A 20,979-nucleotide genomic window follows, 5' to 3' on the forward strand; every position below is an offset into this window, starting at 1 on the left:
TATCATATTACCATTTTTTGATGCTTTTCACACGACTTTGCAAAAGCTATTACATCAATCTGCATTGTGGGCCAATAGTATCCTTCCCCAAGAAACCTTTGGGTCATGGAAAGACCATTGGAATGTCCCCTACAGATGTCCTCATGGATGTCAACTAATGCTTGATTGGATTCTTCTTTTTCTAAGCATCTAAGAAGCATTCCATCTAGACCCTTTGTATACAAATCACAAGAGATAAGGGAATGGTGAGAAGCATTTCGAGCAAGGTTTCTACATTTAGATCAATTAAAGGTTTTGGGTATAATGCCATCACAAAGGTATGAATAAATGACACCATAACAGGATGACTCATGACCAAAAAGGGTGCAAATAACATGACTTTCTTGGGAATCATAGATAGGGTTATGTAGCTCTTCCACTAGGAATTCAAATCTAGATTCATGTTGCTCTAACTAAAGAAGTGAAGCAAGTGTAGCCATGGCATTACCTACTTTGTTTTCTTCTTGAGGGATTTGCTAAAATGTGAAAAATGTGAAGTATCATCTCAAGGAATCAACCATCTTCTTGTAAGGTACTAGGTTCTCATTTTTTGTTAGATATTCATCATTGACTTGGTTGATTATTAGCTGTGAATCCCCATAGATGTGTAACTATGTGATTCTCCATTCTATGGCCATCTTAAGTCCATTTGTTAAAGCTTCATACACATCAATTTTGTTTATACATGGGAATAATAACTTGTAAGACTTAGGATCTTGAAAGTAGCTAGGGAGACACTCAAATACCTAATCCTTAGGCGCCTCAGAGAGTTTTTCCACTCTTGGATATGTCCTTTCTTTTTACTTTTTTTGGTTTTGACACTGCCACACAGTAGTTTTTTCCATTATAACTCTTATTCTTTTTATTTTATTTTATTTTTATATTGTGACTAAGGTACTTGATTTCTAGCTCTATCATGCTAGTAGTCAGTTCACTGGTGGAAGAGACTATAGGTTCACTGGCATTCAAGTAATAGGATAACTCATAGTCATTTTGAAACATTAAGAGCTCAAGTTCTTGATAGCATTGAGACCAATCAATAAGGTTGGGATGAAAAAGGGGTATGTCAATGACTGGTTCAAGGTTTCAAATGTGAATGGTTTCATCTCTGGTGACTTAAAAGTCAGAGTCCATCAAGTAACTTCCTAAGCTACCCAAATCAAGATTCACCCAACTAAAGCAATATGTGAGTTCAAATCCTCTAATCCTACATGTGACTCGTCAGCTACCTCAGGTTGAGAGCTATAAGAGTGGATGACATCAACATCTATGTCAACTATGGAAGGCTTCAAAAAGGAATCCCATTCATACTCATGTGAACTCATTTATGAACTTCTACTAGGGTGCTTATACCATGAAGGCTTGGGATTCCTTGATGTGGAAGCTTGAATATCATCAAGGGTAACACCTTCTCTCTCCATTAAACTATTTGAACTTGATTCATTTTATTCCACAATTGCAACTATCTCATGAGTGACTGCACTATCTAAATTTTCTCAAAGGAGACTAGTGGAAGGAACCCAATCTTTACACATATCTAGCTGATTTTCCAAATTAAGTACATATTCTGGTTCATCATCACTATCTAACTTCTTAGCAATAGGAGTAGTGTTTTTATTATGATTTTCAAATCCTAGGCCAACTATCTCCTTAGACTTGCATCCAAAAAGAACATGATTAAGGGGTTCAACTCCAGAATCTAATCTATGACTTAGAGGGCCATATCTAGGATAGTCCATCTGTTTGATAAGAGTATACCCTCTTCCATAGGCCTTAGGAGAGGGAGAGAAGTTATCATTTCACATATATTTATCTTCCCTATAAATCTAGTCTCTAACATCTATGTCCTCTGTCTCATCTTGAATAGGCACTGATGACTATATAAATGTGTCAAATAATGTCATAGTTGAAAAGGAAGGTCTCATTTCTTGTGAAGGCTTTCCATAAGACCTAGGCAAATTTAGTAATTTTGTGAGGAAGTTCAATTGATACCCTCCCATGCCAAGGTTTATTGATTTGAATTTGTCTCTACATTTAGCTCAAGTTGCATCAAAATCATCTACTTCTCTATTGAGGGGAACATGAGTACTAACAAAATTTGAGTTAATAGATAAAGTATTATCCCTAGGTATACAAATATATGTTCCATTGTAAGGGAACTTAACACACTGATGATAAGTAGACAAAATTGCTTGCATATCATAAATCTAGAGTCTATTGAGTAATATATTGTATGCAAGGGTACCAACATCAACTATTTGAAATAAAATATATTTCTCAATAGGGCCAATCCTAATAGGAAGAATGGCAAACCCCTTTTAACTTCTTTCTACCTCATCATAGGCTTTGATAGTGATATTTCTTCTGGTAACTATGACTTGTTCAGAATAACCCAATGTCTTTAAAAGACTCAAAGAACAAATATTAAGCCCATCACCCCCATCTATCAACACATGCCTAATACAGGTTTTGTGAATCATGACTTCAATATAGAGAGCAAGATTAAATGGATGGCTCAAATATTTATCATCTTCCTTTGGAAAGGTGAGGTAATGAGGGCTAGCAATATGATTACCATGTTCTAGAATTGATCAATATCCAAATTTTTGGGAACATTCACTATGCACAAAGCATACTCAAGGACTTCCTTATGTCTCAAAAACAACTCTAAGAGCTCAAAGATCAAAATTTGAGCTGGGGTTCTTTGCAACTAATTGACAAGACTATATTTTGACTTAGGATTAACTATTGGTTTTGAGGTAACATTCTTAGATTTTACTTGCTTTGGCTTACTTGGTTGACTTGAATTGGGTCCTCTAATGACAAGGGGACCTTGACTTCATGTGATAGCATTGAGACTTTGAGATGACACTCTAGAGTGAGGACCCCTTAGCACCAAGACAGGTTTTTCATCAAAGATAGGAGGAGAGTTCATGTCTAGATTATAACCATAAGGATCTTTATTTCTCATCATGTTGACATTCTCTTCTACTACTTCAAGCATGTTGACAAAATTCTCTACATTTGTGTAGGTATAATTGATCTCAACTTTTCCATTCTTAGGTTTAGAGGTTTCCCCCTTATCATTCTTGGGAAAAGGTTCTTTGAAGGCCATGTGATTAGCATTAGTGTTTAATCCATCCACTTGAAGCTTACCATTCTCAATAAGATCCCGAATGATATGCTTGAGTTTCCCACAGTTTTCAACATTATATCTGATGCCATTGTGAAACTTGCAATAGGCTTTCTCATCCCACTACCATGGCTTAACCTCAAGTATATGGAACTTTGTGGGATCAAAAGGACACACCAAGTTATGAGCAATAAGCTTTGTCAATATCTCATCATATGATTCACCAAATGTTACAAAATTATGCCTTTCTCCCTTTGGCCTATCTTGGTATCTTGGTTTATTTATTTGTTGATTAGCACTAAACAAATGAAGAACACCTGGATCATTAGATTCAGAGGAGTCCACAAATCCATCATTGACCACTTGTTTATTTCTATTCCACTATGAATTCTTTCCTTTATCTTTTTTTATTGTTTCCATGTTAGGCCAAAATTCTTTGTTCTTTCAAAACATCCTCAATTCTAAAAGTGGTTTCAACCATCATGTCAAAAGACTCAAAAACCACCTTCTTAACTTCATATTGCATTTCAAGAATCATGGTGCTACTAATGATTTCAATCTTCTCTTTTTCAGGGATAGTCCTAGAGTAGTGAGAGCATTTTCGTCTCCATCTTTGTAAGAAAGTGACAAAGGATTTTTTTTTGTGTTACACAAGTTCAACAAGGTGACAGATCTTAGAAGGTTGTATGTAAAGTGTTGAAAAAATCTATGAACAAGCTCTTTGAAAGTCTTAACAAGAGGAGTTATGTTAGTGAGCCATTCCATTTCTTAACCCTTAAGACTCCTTGGAAACAATCTCATAAGGTATGAGTCTTCTTGATAAAATTCAAATCTCATGATATAAAACTAACACACATGATCACTTGGATCCCCATTCCCATCGTACTTGTCATATTGGGGGATTTCAACCTTTCTAGGAAAGTCTTTCATATCAACACTCTTATCAAAAGGGTTAGAAAAAATCGAATCAAGTGAGAAGGAACTCTTAGGTGCCATGAACTTGTCCATTGTGCTCTTTAGTTGATTAAATTATTCTTCCAAAGATGGATCTTGCCTCCTAATTCTTTTGTCTACATCATAGTTGTAGGGAACCTTAGCACCCTTATCAATTAAATTCTTTGGGAATGCATCTTTTTTTTTATATATATACTTTTTCACACACTCTTGGAAAGAAGGATACCATTGCATTCTCATGAAATCTAGAGGCATGGTCAAAATTCAAACTACATCTTATGTACTGTGAACCATGCTGAGCAATTTGTGAAGGTTGTCTTGGAATCCTAGGAGGTGTCAGTCTCCTATAATGATCATGTATAGAAGCCCCTCTTCCTTTAGGGCTAGGAGATCGTGAAGATTTTCTTGAATGTGTTCCACTAAGTGGAGTCTTAGGAGGGGTGGATGGAGGAGAGTTGTTTCCACCACCAACACCCATGTTGTTAAATTTATCATTAAGTTGTTGAGCCAAGAGTCTATCATGATCCTCTTGAAAAAAATTCCTTTCTATTTCTAACAAATATTTCTTCTTCCATATGTTTAAATTTCTCTACCTTCATAGCTTGTTCCTCTAGGAAGGCTTTATTTTCACACTCGAGTGTCTTAAGTTTGTCACTTGTGTATAATTCAAATGATTTGAGTAGAAAAATTCTAGAATTTTTCCAAGGTGTTGACCGCTACCCATGAGTACTACTCTCCTATTGGTCTCCTTCAAAGGCCTCTTATCTCAAACTTGAGTGACTGCTACACGACATCCTCTAGGCTTCAGAGGCTTCTCACTAGGGATTTCATAGAGTTGCCTAGGATTTCTACTATCTTCCCAAAGATTTTGGTGGCCTAGGCTTGCTTTCTACCTAGAAGCAAGATATTTATTTTTGGGCCAAATGGTTATCCAAGCTCCTTTTGGCAATGAAGCTCAGAAGATTTTTTGGTAGCACTGCATTTCTTCAGGCTTTTTGATTCACTAGCTAGCCTGGAAGGAGATTAGTTTTTAGACCTTTCTTGTGACCACTAAACCTATTTAGATTCAAGGCACTTTTGTTGCCAAGAGTATTTGGAAAGCCTGGGAAGAAATTAAGCCCTTTCTTCACTAGGTTGGTGATGGGTTCAGAGATGGGCTCTCCATGAACCAACATAATCTCTAGTGATCACCATTATTTGTTATCCAAGGTGTTCCCCTAGCCAAAGTACATGGGGCTAGTGCTCTATTTTTTTTTTAACGTGGCATAAGAACCCCTAAAGATCTTTTCTCCATAGTTACTATGAGCTTATGGTTGTGGGAGGACATGAAAGTGTAATTCTAGCTCACTCATCCAGATCACCAGACTTTTAATCTTCTAGTTTCTGTGGTGCCTCCACATTTTGTTACATAAACTTGGCATTCAGTCTTCTCACCCTTGGTGGAAAGACTGGAAGTGGCATCCAGCCACTCTGGTAACCAGATATAGAACCATTACTGAGCCTAAAATTGTGCATTTCACCTAGTGTATTCTTTTCCAGGGCTTGCCTTTGGGCCCCTAGTTGTGGCACCTAGTTTTTCTTGACCCCTGTTGCCCTTTCTGTGGTCAACTAGAGACTTTTGTGCACATTTTTTGGTTCTATTGATGGGCTTAGTGTTACTAGCGATGGATCCACAATCTCTTTTGCCCCTTCTGCCTAAAACCTTTCTCTTAGCATATGGTTGTTCTAGGTGACAACACTCAGATTCCCTTTAAGTACTCCCAGATATGGCATACTTTTAGGTTGGAGATCTTATTTACTATTTGGAAAGATAGTAATGTTTTTATCTTTGCTAATAACACACTTGACATTAATGTTTCTATGTACACTAAAGCATGTATTTATAACAATGGCATGTTGCAAATTCAAGTACAAACATGTAAAGTGGCTCTAGAGGTGACTCACTTGGAGGAACTGCTAGCACATTGGGGAAATGCCCCCTATACAGTAGCTTGTGTTTTGCCAAATTCTACCTCCGATGACTGTACCCCTCCTCACAGTCATTTTCAAGGACCTAGCAATTCTACTCACCACTCACACATGCCTTGCCCTCAGCCATGTTGCTCTCCCAGTGGTAGTGCTTTTGATTGGCACCAGTCTCCTATAGGCTCTGGTGGTCAGTACCACTCTGCCTCACCCCCATGGAGGTCTGGTTTGAGGTGGTCCCCAATGGATCCTCCTACTGCTCCTACTACCAGTTGGCCCTTTGTACATTCAGACCCCTAGTGAGTGTTCCCTTGGTTGAATTTAGCCATTTCTCCTCTCAAGCCTAAGGGAGATAAAGAAGAAGATGATGCTTCTACTACTGATGGATGGGCTCCCTCGAATCCATCTACCCACCCCACCTCTAAGTGGGGATCTAATGATAAGGATCCTCCTCCCTTGGCTGGTACTGCACTGGCAGCCTGAGGCTTTTTATTTTTTGAAGTTTTTTTGATGAATAGTTGATATTTGACCTTAGGTCGTATGAACTTACGGGGTGATCTTGTTTCCCCTAGCCCCTTTTTTTTGTGAATATGTAACTTTATTGTATTTATTTTAATATAAGGAAGGGACTATTCATCAAAAAAAATGATTTAAGTGATGAACTTGGTTTTGATTATCTAAAAAATTTGTTGGTATATGTTGCACTCATGCGAGCACTAAGAGGCTTATCATCTTGGTCTTCATGTTGTGATTGGTTTTCTCTATAAGCTTGCCTCTTATCTCTTTTAGCCCTTTGGTGTGCATCCAAATATCTAGTTGAGATAAGGGGTGAGATTGGTTAATTTTCACAAGAGGAACTGCCAAACAAAATGGTATCTCGATGTTTTTCAAATATGTCATCAAGGTATTCATTAATTTCTTTTCTCTCTCATCAAATCATCATATAACTCATATCCATATCTAAATGATAAGGTGCTAAGGGTGTACTCAAATTACTAAGGTTACTTTTGGGATCAAACCAAACTTTTGAGTTGTTCCTGGGTGATTGATCAAATACAGGTTCTTTTCCCTTATGTCTTTGTCAAGTTTGAACTAAGGGTAATTAGTTAAAGACTACTTGAGGTCACTTTCCTTGATCTACTTGATATCTTGTTGTAGCTAACATGAAAGAAAAGGTGTTAGTTGATAGGACAACCCTAAGAAATGTTAGTACCAAACTAGGATAGTAAAAGCACTCACTTGTCCAAAAGAGAGATGATAAGATAGAATTTTTACAATAGGCATAAACCAACACTACCACAGAGGTGTCCACTACTTTGGGTGAATACCCTAGCACATATGGATTGGGAGGATGATTTGATCAAATTATAATTAATTGAAACTAAATTTTAATGTAAGTGAATGGACAAGATATTACTAAGACTCTCCAAGCATATTATCAAAGAATCCAAAGGTTTATCTTCTCAACAAGGATGATTTCTAACTCACCAACTCTAAGCAAGGTCACTAGTAAAATCAAAGATTACTAATTGAAGAGGTAAAAACACAATAATCCAAGGTATAAAAAAGCTTCCAAGAGTAGAGTAAGTGACCTAATCTAACCTAGATCAACTAAGGAGGACTAGAAATGACTGGATAATGAATCAAGAAAGGTTTCAACTCGAGAACATAGTTTTCTTGTTCATTTTAATTGATCAACTAGATGTATCAATAGATTTTTATCATAAATCAGGCACACAAGACAACACTTAGGATGTTCAAGAAAATGCATACAAGTAATGGGTAAGAGACAAAGAAACCTTGTGCATAAAAAAAATTGTATCTTAGTATGAATCTAATCCATAGAACCACTATTGTGTATGTTCTCAAAATGTTTTACAATCATGCACATAGTCCTAGATAAGAAAATTTGGGTTGCACTATGGTTTTTAGTAATGGTCAACTTTGCAACTCTTGCAATCTCAATTGGGAAATATCTAATCCTAGTGCACCAGGATTTTGACACATTTCAATAATTTAATTAATCAGAGATGCTAAAGAGACATGGCAGCCCAACCAAAGACTACACTTGTGGAGATTTATTCCACAAGGACATTTATATAGTGGGTGTTTCTACCACACCAAAAATGGATACTACCACTTGAGGTTTTTTCCATGTGGTTTACCCAATAAAGGGAGTGTACACTATGGTTAACCCTCTCTAATCAAGTAAGACTCACAAAATTAGACCACATGGGGACTTATTTTAGATTCAAGGGCTCTAAGTTTTTGATGTGCCCAAAAGGGAACAAAGCATACTCCTCTAACCTCTTCACTTCACCCAAAAATAGTAAATATATTCATTGACATGCTAATTTGAAATCAGTTCAATAAGGTTTAGAAAGACAACAAAAATCACCACCAATCCTAAGAGAGAAAGTACCAGCAAATGTTAAAGACAAACCAAGCAAGATAATGAAATACTATCAAATACTTCCCTACCTACAAGGGGATCTATCATCAAGAAGAGCTTCACATGTAATGCAAATGAATGAAGCCCACTCTCTCAAGATCAACACAAATAGTGTTCATAGGGCCTAATTACCATGTGAAACATGTCTGCAAGAAAGCAAATCTAGGTCCAATTTAAGAGCACCAATCAAAATGTGAATTATGAAAGCATGTAAAACACTCAATCCAAACACATGAGAGGTTCAATTTTCATTCCAAAGTCCAAATTTTATAAAGATGTATAATAATACCTCAGATCCAAAGCAACGCATGTGTATCAGTCCACTAATCTAATGAACCAAGCAAGTGCTCCAAGCAAACAACAAGCAAGCCAACAAGATAGATATGTATTATACAAAACCTAGGGTTACATCTCAAAATATGATTGTTAGGAGTAATGATAACCAAAATATAACCCAAATGAAAACTCTCATAATGCATTAGACCATGTGAAAATTGAATGCAAGTTAATCATTAAATGCCCTTTTTTAGTTTTGATTTTTGACATAGTCAACAAGATTGGACCTATATGGGTGCATGTATTCGGGATTCACAAGGTCTAGTAGTGGCTATAATTACCTATCCTCTACCAAAAGGAACTAATAACATGGCAAAATTGCAAGCCCTTTTAGCTGGTTTGATCCTTGCAAAGCAAGGGAAATACCGAAGATTACACATTGAAGGAGATTCTGCAGTCATAATTAATGTTTGCATCCATAGAAAAATACATTCTTGGAAACTAAAATACATTTTCAATCAGGTATGGAAGCAATTAGATGAACTCCAAGATGTATGTATTTCACATATCTTTCGGGAAGGCAATCGGGTGGCAGATCACCTTTCTAATATGGGATGCAATGGGATTTCTTTCAAATATTTTAACCCATAATCAATCATTGAAGATCATGAGGGATTAAGAAAGCTTGTTGATATGGATAAGAAAAACAATAAATAGCATGACACATTATGAGATATGATCTCATTAAGGGAGGACTGTGGCAAAACTTGTGCAAAAATAGAGTACCAAATTTTTATGTCTATGGCAACACTTGTGCAAAAATAGTAAACTATTTCCACTTGTGTAACAACAGAGTATTAGGCATATTATTTTTGAGATTTCTGTAGCATTTGGCAAGAGTGTTTCATGTCATACAAGACAAGTTTAGTACAGAACTGAGCCATTTTAATTCAGAGGAAGATTATAGGGGTTGAATAGGTTAAAGATGTTGAGAAGAGTGTTGTAGAAGTTCACAACCAGTCATAGCAGATCTAAGTTGATTCAAAGTAAGTCATAAGTTGCCTACTGGAGCTGCATTAAGTCTAGAAAAAGTGTCTAACGGCAGGCTGCTCCAATGGAGGAGGCGGGTAGATTCAACCTTATTTTACTCAGTAGTAGCCAGGGATTTCATATGATTATAGTCAGCCCCCTGCACGTAAGGATGGCCCTGGAGCTTATATCATCTGTATAGCAATATCCGAGTAAAGGGCCACATAAGCTGATCTTGCAACATACAATTTTCTTGTAATCCATATGAACTTGACAATTTGGAATATCAAAGCATGGACTAGGCTCTTCCTGACCTTTTATCACAAGACATGTTGGAGATGTGATGCTTCGATTACTATTAGAAAGGATTAATATTCAATGGTCGGTAATGATTCTAAATATGTTGTGTGCAGGGACTTCAAAGGTAGCAATGACATGGAAGAATGATCAGTGAAAGATCATGTTTTGAATTTTGTGTCAATTTTGTTATTTTGAAATATTGAAATGATGTTGTAAAAGAAATATGCTTACTATTGGTTTATGAGTCAATGCCTCAATGGAGGAAGCATATTTTCTTATTTGTAAATCCAATAATTATGATCGATGTAAATATAAGGGATGATGCTAGGTTTTCTTACTGGTTCTTTCCTAGTTGACCTTTTTTGAACCAGATTTATTAATATAATATAGTGGCTTGCCACTTTTGCCTATTAAAAAAAAAGATTGGACCTATATGCCATGAATTCATACCCAAAACCCTAAATATAGAAAAGAGACCCCTATTAAAAAATAGAAATCTTTTCAAAAATGTCAAAATTTTAGAAAAATATTTTCATTTTTGTCTTAGGGACCCATTTTGTCAAAATAGACCAATTTTTTAAATTGAGAGTTTGAGCCCTCATATGATCTCTAAACTCAAAACACAAAGAAATGGCCCTATTTAGAATTTAGAGATCTTCCCAAAAATGTAGACTTTTCTTTAAAAATGCTAATTTGTGCCCAAAAATGATTTTTCATAAAAATAAAGAAAAAATTATTAAAAATATGAATTACCTTAAAAAAATATGAATTTTAACTAAGGCTTCTCTGATATGTCACCAACCTGTAAAACAAATTTCAAACCAAAACACCAAGTCGTTTGGGAGATATGATCAAATCTTTAAGATCTAGGGATTTTCATCTCCAAACAAATCTGCACAAGGGGTTAGCTCCAAAAATAGCCAAAACCAACAAGTAAAGGTGGGTTTCCCCATGGTGGGTGCCAAACAATGTGTGCTAAAATGTTTGCATACTTGTATGAATCATTATATCTAAGATTTCACAAGAATGAGATCTAAAATGCCTATCCATAACTCTTTATTCATGGAGTACAAGGTTTTGTAATGGAGGCCCTCAATTTGACCTATTTTGTGCCCATGCAAGTACACCATTAAATGAGAGACTCAAGGAGGAAAATGAAGAGTGCTAGTCTCCATGATCATCAAATATGCATGCAAATGAAGTACAAGCCAATCTAAACGATAATAGTACAAAGAAATCCAAGAAAGGAAAACTAATCTATGAAAGGAAATAACAATGCAATATTAATCTATGAAGCAAATATGACTCTATGCTGATATGAAAAAGCAAGGATGAAGCATGATGATGGAAGCCATGGATGCATGAGAGAAGAAGACAAGAAGAGAGAAGTTGTAGTAAAGCTCAAATATCCAAACCCTAACACTCAAACTCTTTCTCCAAAATTGCTCTCCAAACCTATAGCATAACAATAAAATATTCCTCTATAGCAACTAACATCTATTCTTCTTCTTATGAGAAGGAGAGGGCTCCTTATTTAGTCAGTTGTGGAGGTGGGAGGTTTCTCACAACCAATATTGGATAATAATGCTTGATCCATGTCAAACAAAATTCCACCAATGAGAAAAGAGGACTGTTTGACAAGAAAGTGGAAGGAGGAAATTAAGGAATCCCACTTAGAAATATGTGCATTACAGTGTAGAGAAAAAAGATTTTTATTTATTTTTATTTAATTTATTTTCATGTTCTCATCATAAGGAGATATTTAAGTGGGGATTTTATTTATTTAATTAAAATAAAATCTCTTGACTAAAATCTTATTAGTAGATCTCATCATAGGATACACACAACGTAAGTTATCTTGAAATATATATAAGTAGAAAAACTAATAGGAAAAGGTGTCAATCACATTAAAGCCAATAGACATAATCAACATAGACAACCACGTCTCTTTTCAAAGGACATACAAATAATAAGTGATGCATACAGTAAAAAAGGATGGATGGAATGCCAAGATCTAGGACTATATGCCCTCTGGAATGGCCTAGAATCCAAAATTTTTGATCTAATATGTTGGCTACAAGACTTTTGTAAAGACCAAGTAAGTATCTCTATTGTATCTAATCATTTGTTTTACATTCATTGTAAAAATAAATATATTAGGGAAGACTTTCTTTCAACTTCATATATCCACTTGCACCAGTTTGGATGGTATGTAAAACTCTTCCACCAAAACTAAATCGCATTCAAGTTTGGAAACTTATAGGAGATGATCTAGGAGAATTGATAGGAATTGAATCTAAGCATAAAAAATCAAATGATATCAATTTTTTATTAAATATGGAAATAGGCTAGACTGAACTTTTAAAAATATTATAACAAATAGATCACTATACAATTTATAATTCACAAAATACGAAGGGAAATCAAAAAGATCATAAAATTGAACCCTCTCAAAACCATAAACATCAAGTATTTAAAAAGGACATCAGACCTCAAGGAAACCTTCTTTATGATAAACCTAAGAAATAAGAAGAAAAATCAAGGGAGTGCAAAGAGGGGAACAAAAACTAATAACTAAGATAATAGGAGTGATAATAGAATAGGAGAGAAGGAAGAATATTTAGAGGAAAGGGAAGCAGTTTCAAACTACCAAAAAAATAGAGATCAAACAAATAGTAGAACAAAAAAACTAGAAGAGGAAAGTATAATAAAGTTTGAGCAAAATATCTATAGATTACTACAATATGAACAATGCTAAAAGGAAAATATATACACATAAGAGGTCAAAATAAATATGTATATATATAAAAGGTTGGCCCATGACCTTCTGGTAACTCAGAATGATATCAAAAGACCAGATGATACTAAGGGAGCAAGCTCATAATAGTCACTTAACACTAATCAGACCATGGCAATAGAAAGGAGAGAAGAACAAGAAAATGGGAAGGAAAGTGAGGGTTGGAAAGGAAATACATAACTAATAGTCTTATCAAAGAAAAAGAAAATTGAGAAAATAGTAAGAAAACATGAAATTTTGATATCCTCTAAAAGAAAATAGCGAGCAAAAGAGAATTAGACAGAAACAAGGGCACACCTTACCTTACTTAAAAAAACAAGAGAGGAAAATAAGGACCAAGTAGAAAACACCACAAGAATGGAACAAACAACTATAGAAATGGAGGAATCTACAAGTGGCTTAAGGGAAGATTTAATTAAGGCAAATACCATAGTGAATAAGTAGTATGATATAATAAAAGATAATTCTCAAATAGAAGTTCAACATAGAGACCAAGAAGATATTAACAATGAAAGAATAAAAGAGGTATTACACAAAAAAAGTGATCAAACATCAAATCAAATAGAGGCACAATAGGAAGAAATGGATCTTTATGATCACCAAAAAGGAACTACAAAGATAGCCAAGAGAGAATAAAGCCCAACATGCCATAGTCAAATCCCTCCTGCAACTTCTAAACAATGGGGGATCATCACAATCAAAAAACAAAAAAAGGAAAATAAACAAAAATCTTATAAATTATGGCAAACACCACTAGATGGAAAGGATCCATTTGAGGAAAACAACAATCTAGAGATCAACAAGAATATAGAATAAATAGAAATTAGTAAATAAAATCTCATGCCAATTGAAATAGAAATATTCATGATTAAACTAATGATAGTAAGTACAAAGGACACTAAACATAACAAGAAACTCATAGCACTAGAAGTATTGGGACAAGAAAGAACCTATCATAGGAGGAATTTGGTGTAATTGATATATTATAGAGAACAAAAAGTCAAACATGGAAGAAACCCAAGAAAAAAAATAAAGGATTTTGAGAATGAAAAAATAGACATATGTGAACATATCTTACAAGAACTCAAAGAAGAAGGAGAAGACAGAGAAGAGGAAACAACAACAACAACTCTCAATAATGCAAATGGTAATTTCAATAAATTAGGATTATCAATCAACCAAGAATGAATTGAGGTACCAAAATATGGAAAAGAAAAAAAGAAAAGAAGTAGAAAGTCACTCATTGAACTAAGAGCTACAGTAGGAAAGGCAGACAATCAGAAAACAATTCATGATGTTATAAATGTAGGGAAGGGGAAGTTCCTTCCCAATGAACAATGAGGATAACAACATTGAATGTTAGGGGACTTAATTCCCCTAACAAGAAGCACTTACTTAAGAAAAATTTAACATTTTTTTAATTGGAAATAATATTAATACAAAAGACCAAATTAAACAAAGAAGAGGGAGACAAACTAAATAGGAAACTTGGATGCTATAAAATGGAATTAGTAGAATCCAATGGGGACTTAGGAGGTATTGGAATTATTTGGAATCCCAAGAAGATAGACTTCAATAGGCTAGTATCAAATAGTAGCTAGATGGGAGGGAGAATCAAAAGTAGCATACAACTAACACTCTTAAATGTATATAGGCCAACCCCAACAGCCAAAAAGAAAGAACCATGGAAACATATTAGTGCATTCATAGAAAATAGTCAAGTAGACATCCTATGCGTTGGAGGATATTTCAATGTCATTTTAAGCTCGGATGAAAAATATGGAGGTACTAAAATAGTATCATAGGTCATGACAAATTTTAGAGAGTGGATTGAAAGAAATAGTCTTATGAACATTCCAACAAACAATGGTATTTACACTTGGAACAATAGAAGATTAGGGTTTTTCCACATTGTGGAAAGGATAACAGGTTCATGACTAAAAGGGATCTAAGTACTTTTAACTACACAATTCATACAAAAATTCTACCAAATGTCAATTCTAATCACTATCTAGTTAGAATAGAATTTAAGGAATTGTAAAAACCAACAAGAAATCCATTCAAATGTGAAAGAATTTGGTTTCTAGATGAAGAATTCATGAACAACATCAAACAATGATGACAAGAAGCTAACTTTTAAGGTCCAAAATGTTCTACTTTGTATCCAAATTAAAATAATTTAAAGAAAGCATATTAAAATGGAATAAAAAATAATTTTAATAATATCTTCAAAGAAAAATAGATACCGGACAAGAATTAAGGAAACTAAATGAAAAAGTAATAAAAAATGGAATGGACAATGAAAAATACGTCAAAGAAAAAGTATTAATTACAAAACAAGAGAACATATTAGCAAAAGAAGAAATATTCTGGAAATGGAAATCACAAGAATCATGGCTATTACAAGGGGACCATAACACAAAATTCTTCACCAACAACACTATAAATAATAAAAATATTAATAGAATAACAAAAATCAAGAACTACCAAGCAATGACATAGAAGATCCAACCAAAGTAGTTGAAGTGTTTGTAAACTACTATATAGACATCCTATATAGTTATGATAGCTCCAACCTTAAAGCTCAAAACATAATGAAAACCTCAGTACCAAAACTAATATCAAAGGAAGACAACAAACAATTAAGAAAACCCTTCTCTTTAGAAGAAATTAAAGAAGCCTTATTTGGGCTTACCTAGATAAATCACTTAGTTTTGATGGTTTCCAAGCCTTCATTTTTCAAAAATATTGGGATACAATAGGTAACTATCTATGGAAAGCAATTGAAGCCACAAGAAACTCAGGATCTCTTCTCACTGAGATCAATATACCTTTTCAACCTAAATACCTAAAAAATTGAACCATGAGGTTCTGGGAGACTTTCAACTAATCCCACTATGTAACATTATATACAAAGTATTATCCAAAGCATTAGCTAATAGACTTAAAAACCTTTTACAAAAATTAATATCAGAAGAACAAACAAGTTTCATGTCAGGTAGATCTATCTTGGATAATATCATTATAATACAAAAAATTATACACTCTACTCAAAACACTAAGGAAGCTTGTACATTTGATGAAATTAGACGTTCAAAATGCTTATGATAAGGTAAACTATTAGATTATGGTGACTAATCAGGAAAGTACTGTACATACTCCATAATTCCTCGGTGGGGTTAGGGATTGTATAAAAGGGCTTAGGGTTAGGGATTGTTTCATAAGGTGTGATACGAAAATTGCTTCTTGCAGCAATATTGAGTTGTAAGGGATTACAATTTGTAATCAGGTTGTAATCACTAGATTGTAATAATATTAGACTTTTTGTTTAGTCGACCTAGCCTAGAGATTGGGTGAACCATGTTAAATCTTGGTGTCTTGTGTTCTCTTCTATGCAATTCAATATTTTTGGATATTGTTTATATTTGCATGCAACTATTATTTATTTCTATGGTTTTTTCCTAACAAGTGGTATTAGAGAAAGGTTTTTTTTAGTTAACCTCTATAGGAAAGTCTTATGGTTGATTGGGAGTCGCACGGTTGAGGGTAAGCTGAGGGTTGACAAGTTTAATGGGCAAAAATTTTAGTTATGGAAGATACAAATGGAAGACTATCTTTATCAAAAGGATTTATAGATGCCATTGGAAGGAAAAACTAAGAACTAGGGAACTATGACAAATGAGGACTAAGAGATTTTAGATAGAAAGACACTTGAAAGAATTTGATTATGCTTGGCACCATCAGTGACATTTAACATTACAAAAGTGAAGATAATGAAATAGTTGATGAAAACCCTAGCAAAATTGTATGAAAAGCCCTCTGCTTCAAATAAGGTATTTCTCATGAAACGTTTATTTAATATGAAAATTATAGAAGGTGGATCTATTGCAGATCATTTAAATTTAGTTTAATACTATTACTAGTCATTTATCTTCTATGGGTATTAATTTTGATGAAGAAATTAGGGCTCTCTTGATTTTTTGTTCTTTGCCTAAAAGCTAGAATGGTTTGGTAATGGCTATGAGTAATTCTATTTTTGGATCTAATACCCTAAAATATGATGATGTGATCAGTGTTATTTTGAGTAAGGAAACTCATAGAAAAACCTTTGGTGGATCTACATTAGGAAGTGTTTTTAACGCACAAATTAGAGGTAGAATGACTGAGAGAGGAAATAATTCAAGAAATCATGAGAAATCAAGAGGAAAGTTAAAGGGGAAAAGGTCTCATTTAAGAGGACCAAATGACTCCTGGTACTATGGGAAACTAGGGCATAAGAAGAAAGATTTTTGGACTTGAAATAAAAATGAAGGTGATAAACCAGAAGGGAACAAGGAGGAAAATATGGTAAGTAACAAATTCAAAGAGGATGCTTTCCTTCTATCTTTAGAAAGTGTTGATGATTCATGGGTTTTAGATTTAGGTGCTTCATTTTATGCTACATCTCATAGAAGTTATTTCATTGATTATGTCCAAGGGGATTTTGGGCTTGTTTATTTGGGGGATAATAAACCCTGTCAGATTGTTGGAAATGGAAAAGTTAAGATTAAGTTATAGAATGGGAATCATTGACTACGACATGAGGTAAGACATGTTCCAAGGCTGAGTAGGAATTTAATTTTAGTAGGGAAACTCGTTGATGAGGGTTGTGTAGTTACTTTTAATGATAAAAATTGGAAGGTTTCAAAACATTCCCTTATAGTAACAAAAGGTGTGAAAGTAGGCACCTTATATCTTTGTACAGGTCATATTATTTCTTCTACTTTGAATGTTTCAAAGAAAAATGAATGTTCAGGAATAGATGTTGTAGTTGAGCAGGGAGAAAAAATTATTGTTGTAAATTTTGATACAATGCTATGGTACAATAGAATTGGGCACATGAGTGAGAAAGGTATGAAATTAATTCATTCAAAGAAATTTTTACCATGTTTGAAATGTGTTAAGATGGATTTCTATGAAAATTGTGTGTATGGAAAATAAAAGAGAGTGAGTTTTATGAAGATTGAGAAGGAAAATAAAAATGAGAAATTAGAGGTTGTGCATATAGATGTATGGGGACCAGCACAGCTATCTTCCCTTGGTGGCTCTCATTATTGTGTTACATTTATTGATTATGCAACTAGAAAAGTATGGGTTTATTTCCTTAGACACAAATTTGATGTATTTCAAACTTTTAAGAAATGGAAATGCTTGGTTGAAAATAAGACTGGTAAGAAATTAAAATGTCTCATATCTGATAATGATGGTGAGTATTGCAATCATGAATTTGAAGATTATTTATCCACTAATGGTATTTGTAGATAGAAAACTATTCCAAGGACTCCATAAGAAAATGGAGTGGTTGAACACATGAACGAGACTATAATGGACCATACAAGGAGCATGAGGTTACATGTCAATTTTCCCTTAAACATGTGGGTGGAGGCTATCAATACTATTGTATATTTTATTAATAGAGGTCCATCTACTCCTTTGGGTTGTGGTATTCCAGAGGAAGCATGGACTAGTAAGAAGGTGAGTTATTCTTTTTTCAAAACCTTCGGTTGTGAAGTATTTGCTCATATAGATTCTGAAAATAAAACTAAGCTAGAAGATAAGTCAAAGAAATATGTATTTTTTGGATATGGCATTGATGAATTTAGTTATAGGCTTCGGGATTTTGAAATTTTTAAAATTGTAAGAAGCAAGGATGTCATATTCAATGAGAAAGTGTTGTACAAAGATCTGTTGCAGCAACATGAGGAGAAAGAAGATTATTATGTAGTGTTGGATGATACTCCAAAAGATGATGTTCCAACAATTCCTCATGATGTGCAACAATTACAAAAACAAATACCACACACACCAGTGAATATTAGATGGTCAACAAGGCTAAGTAGACCTCCAAAAAGATTTTCTCCTTCTTTGTACTCTATTTTACTAATAGATGTTGGTGAACCTGAATGTTATGATGAAGTTGTGGAGGTGGTTACTAAGATTTAGTGGGAGTCTACAATGAAAGATGAAATGGACTCTTTGCTAAAAAATAAGACATGGGATTTATGCAAGTTGCTTGCAAGTAAAAGGACTTTACAGAATAAATAGGTTTACAAGTTGAAAGAAGAGGATGGAGGTAAGAAAAGATAAAAAGCCAAGTTAGTTGTAAAAGGATTTACACAGAAAAAAGGCATTGATTTTGATGAGATATTCTCTTATGTTTTTAAGATGACTTCTATTCCCACGATTTTAAGTATTGTGGCTACTGAATATTTGCATTTGGAGTAGCTTGATGTTAAAAAAACATTCATTCACAGTGATTTTGATGAAATGATATGTATGGCTTAGCCACAAGGATTTGAGGTCAAAGGTAAGAAGAACTTAGTGTGCAGATTGAAGAAAAGTTTATATGGCTTGAAGCAAGCACTATTAGCATGAATTTTGATGCTATGGGGGAGCATTGAAAAAAATTGTTATGATGTATTTATAACTATGTTTTTCATTGATGACAACATAGTAATAATTTTGTAAAAGACTGACTAAGCAAAAAATTGTGATTTTTGTATTGAGGACATTATATTACTCATCTACTTATGCATAGTTACCAACACATACTATAGTATATATTTGTTACTTGGGCAAGTGCACAGAACATGAATCGACAATGTACGAAAGATATTGTTGATATACAAAGAACCACATGAAAATGGAACATTAAGAAAGCAGATCTTATTGTATGATCGATATAGCTCATTACATTTGAAATGAAGGGTTGCATAGTTAACTGAAGGTAGTATACTAACCATTGATGATGTAAGAGAGTGCACATGTACGAAAGTTGCACGTGTAAAATTTTTTGTATAACTGTGAGTAGATAGCATTGATTAAATGGGTATTTTATTTAATTAATGTATGATAATAAAGTGTGTAGTTGACTCAAGGATTTATGATTGAGCATGGTATAAAAGAAAGATTTTTTCTATGTTTTAGATATGAGGAAAAGTGAAGAAGACTTTCAAATTACTAAGTAGCAGAGAAGAGTGACATACTAATGTATGTAAACCTTAAGGGTTACTATTACTGATCACAAAGTTCTAGATCTGATCGCATGATCTAAAGGTTAAGAAGTTTGACATATTGGATAGAAGAAGAAGTAAAAGCCTATTACACATCTATTATTCTAAAAGGAATAATATCAAGGTCAATTGGACAGTGGGTTTGTTCCTAAATTTGTTTGGATAGTGGGTTTAGCTACCTTTCCACAACTCCTAATAGGGTTGGAATCTCCTAACATGGATTCAAAGTCTCCTAACAAGGACTCTTGTACTAAGTGTTGTAACAGACTCCTAACAGGGTCCATCCTCTAACAAGGAATATTCATATTAGTACATCATTTTGTGGGCATCATTCCCACCTGGGTTTTCCCTCTAATCAAGGGTTTCCCTAGTCAACATATCTGGTGTAATTTTGTATGAGAATCTCTTTATGGTTATTATTTAAATTGGTTGTTTGATCAAAGATTTTTTAAAAGGGATAATTATTTTAATTTTCACATAACTGATTCACCCCCCCCCCCCCTCTCAATTATATTGGTGGACTATTATTTCTAACAATGGGTATTAGAGCCTCAGGTCTTTGAAGAATTTTTTTAACAACTTTGGGAGATTCATGGCAAATTTGTTCAAAAAGGAAAGTTTGAGATTTGATGGCACAAACTACGATAGCTAGAAGGATAAAATGGAGACTCATCTCTTGTGCATAGGTCCAGGATATTGGCTTGTAACCAAGGCATCTAAAAATATTACAGAAGAAGACAATCTTGAAAGTTGTACTGAGGAACAAAGAGAAGTATTCATGTGCAACATAAGGGCAAGAGAAGCAATATTGTTTGCTCTACCTGAAAGTGAGTATAGCCAAGTAAAACAACTCAAAACATCTCATGAAATTTGGAAAACCTTAGAAGTTAATTATGAGGGTGATACACATGCAAAAAGAGTTAGATTACAAAATTTGTATTTCACATTCCAAGATGCTAAGATGATGGAAGATGAATCTATG

The sequence above is a fragment of the Cupressus sempervirens genome, chromosome 2 (genome assembly GCF_028749045.1).
Source record: "Cupressus sempervirens isolate cs-2001-9-10 chromosome 2, ASM2874904v1, whole genome shotgun sequence".
Classification (NCBI taxonomy): Eukaryota; Viridiplantae; Streptophyta; class Pinopsida; order Cupressales; family Cupressaceae; genus Cupressus; species Cupressus sempervirens.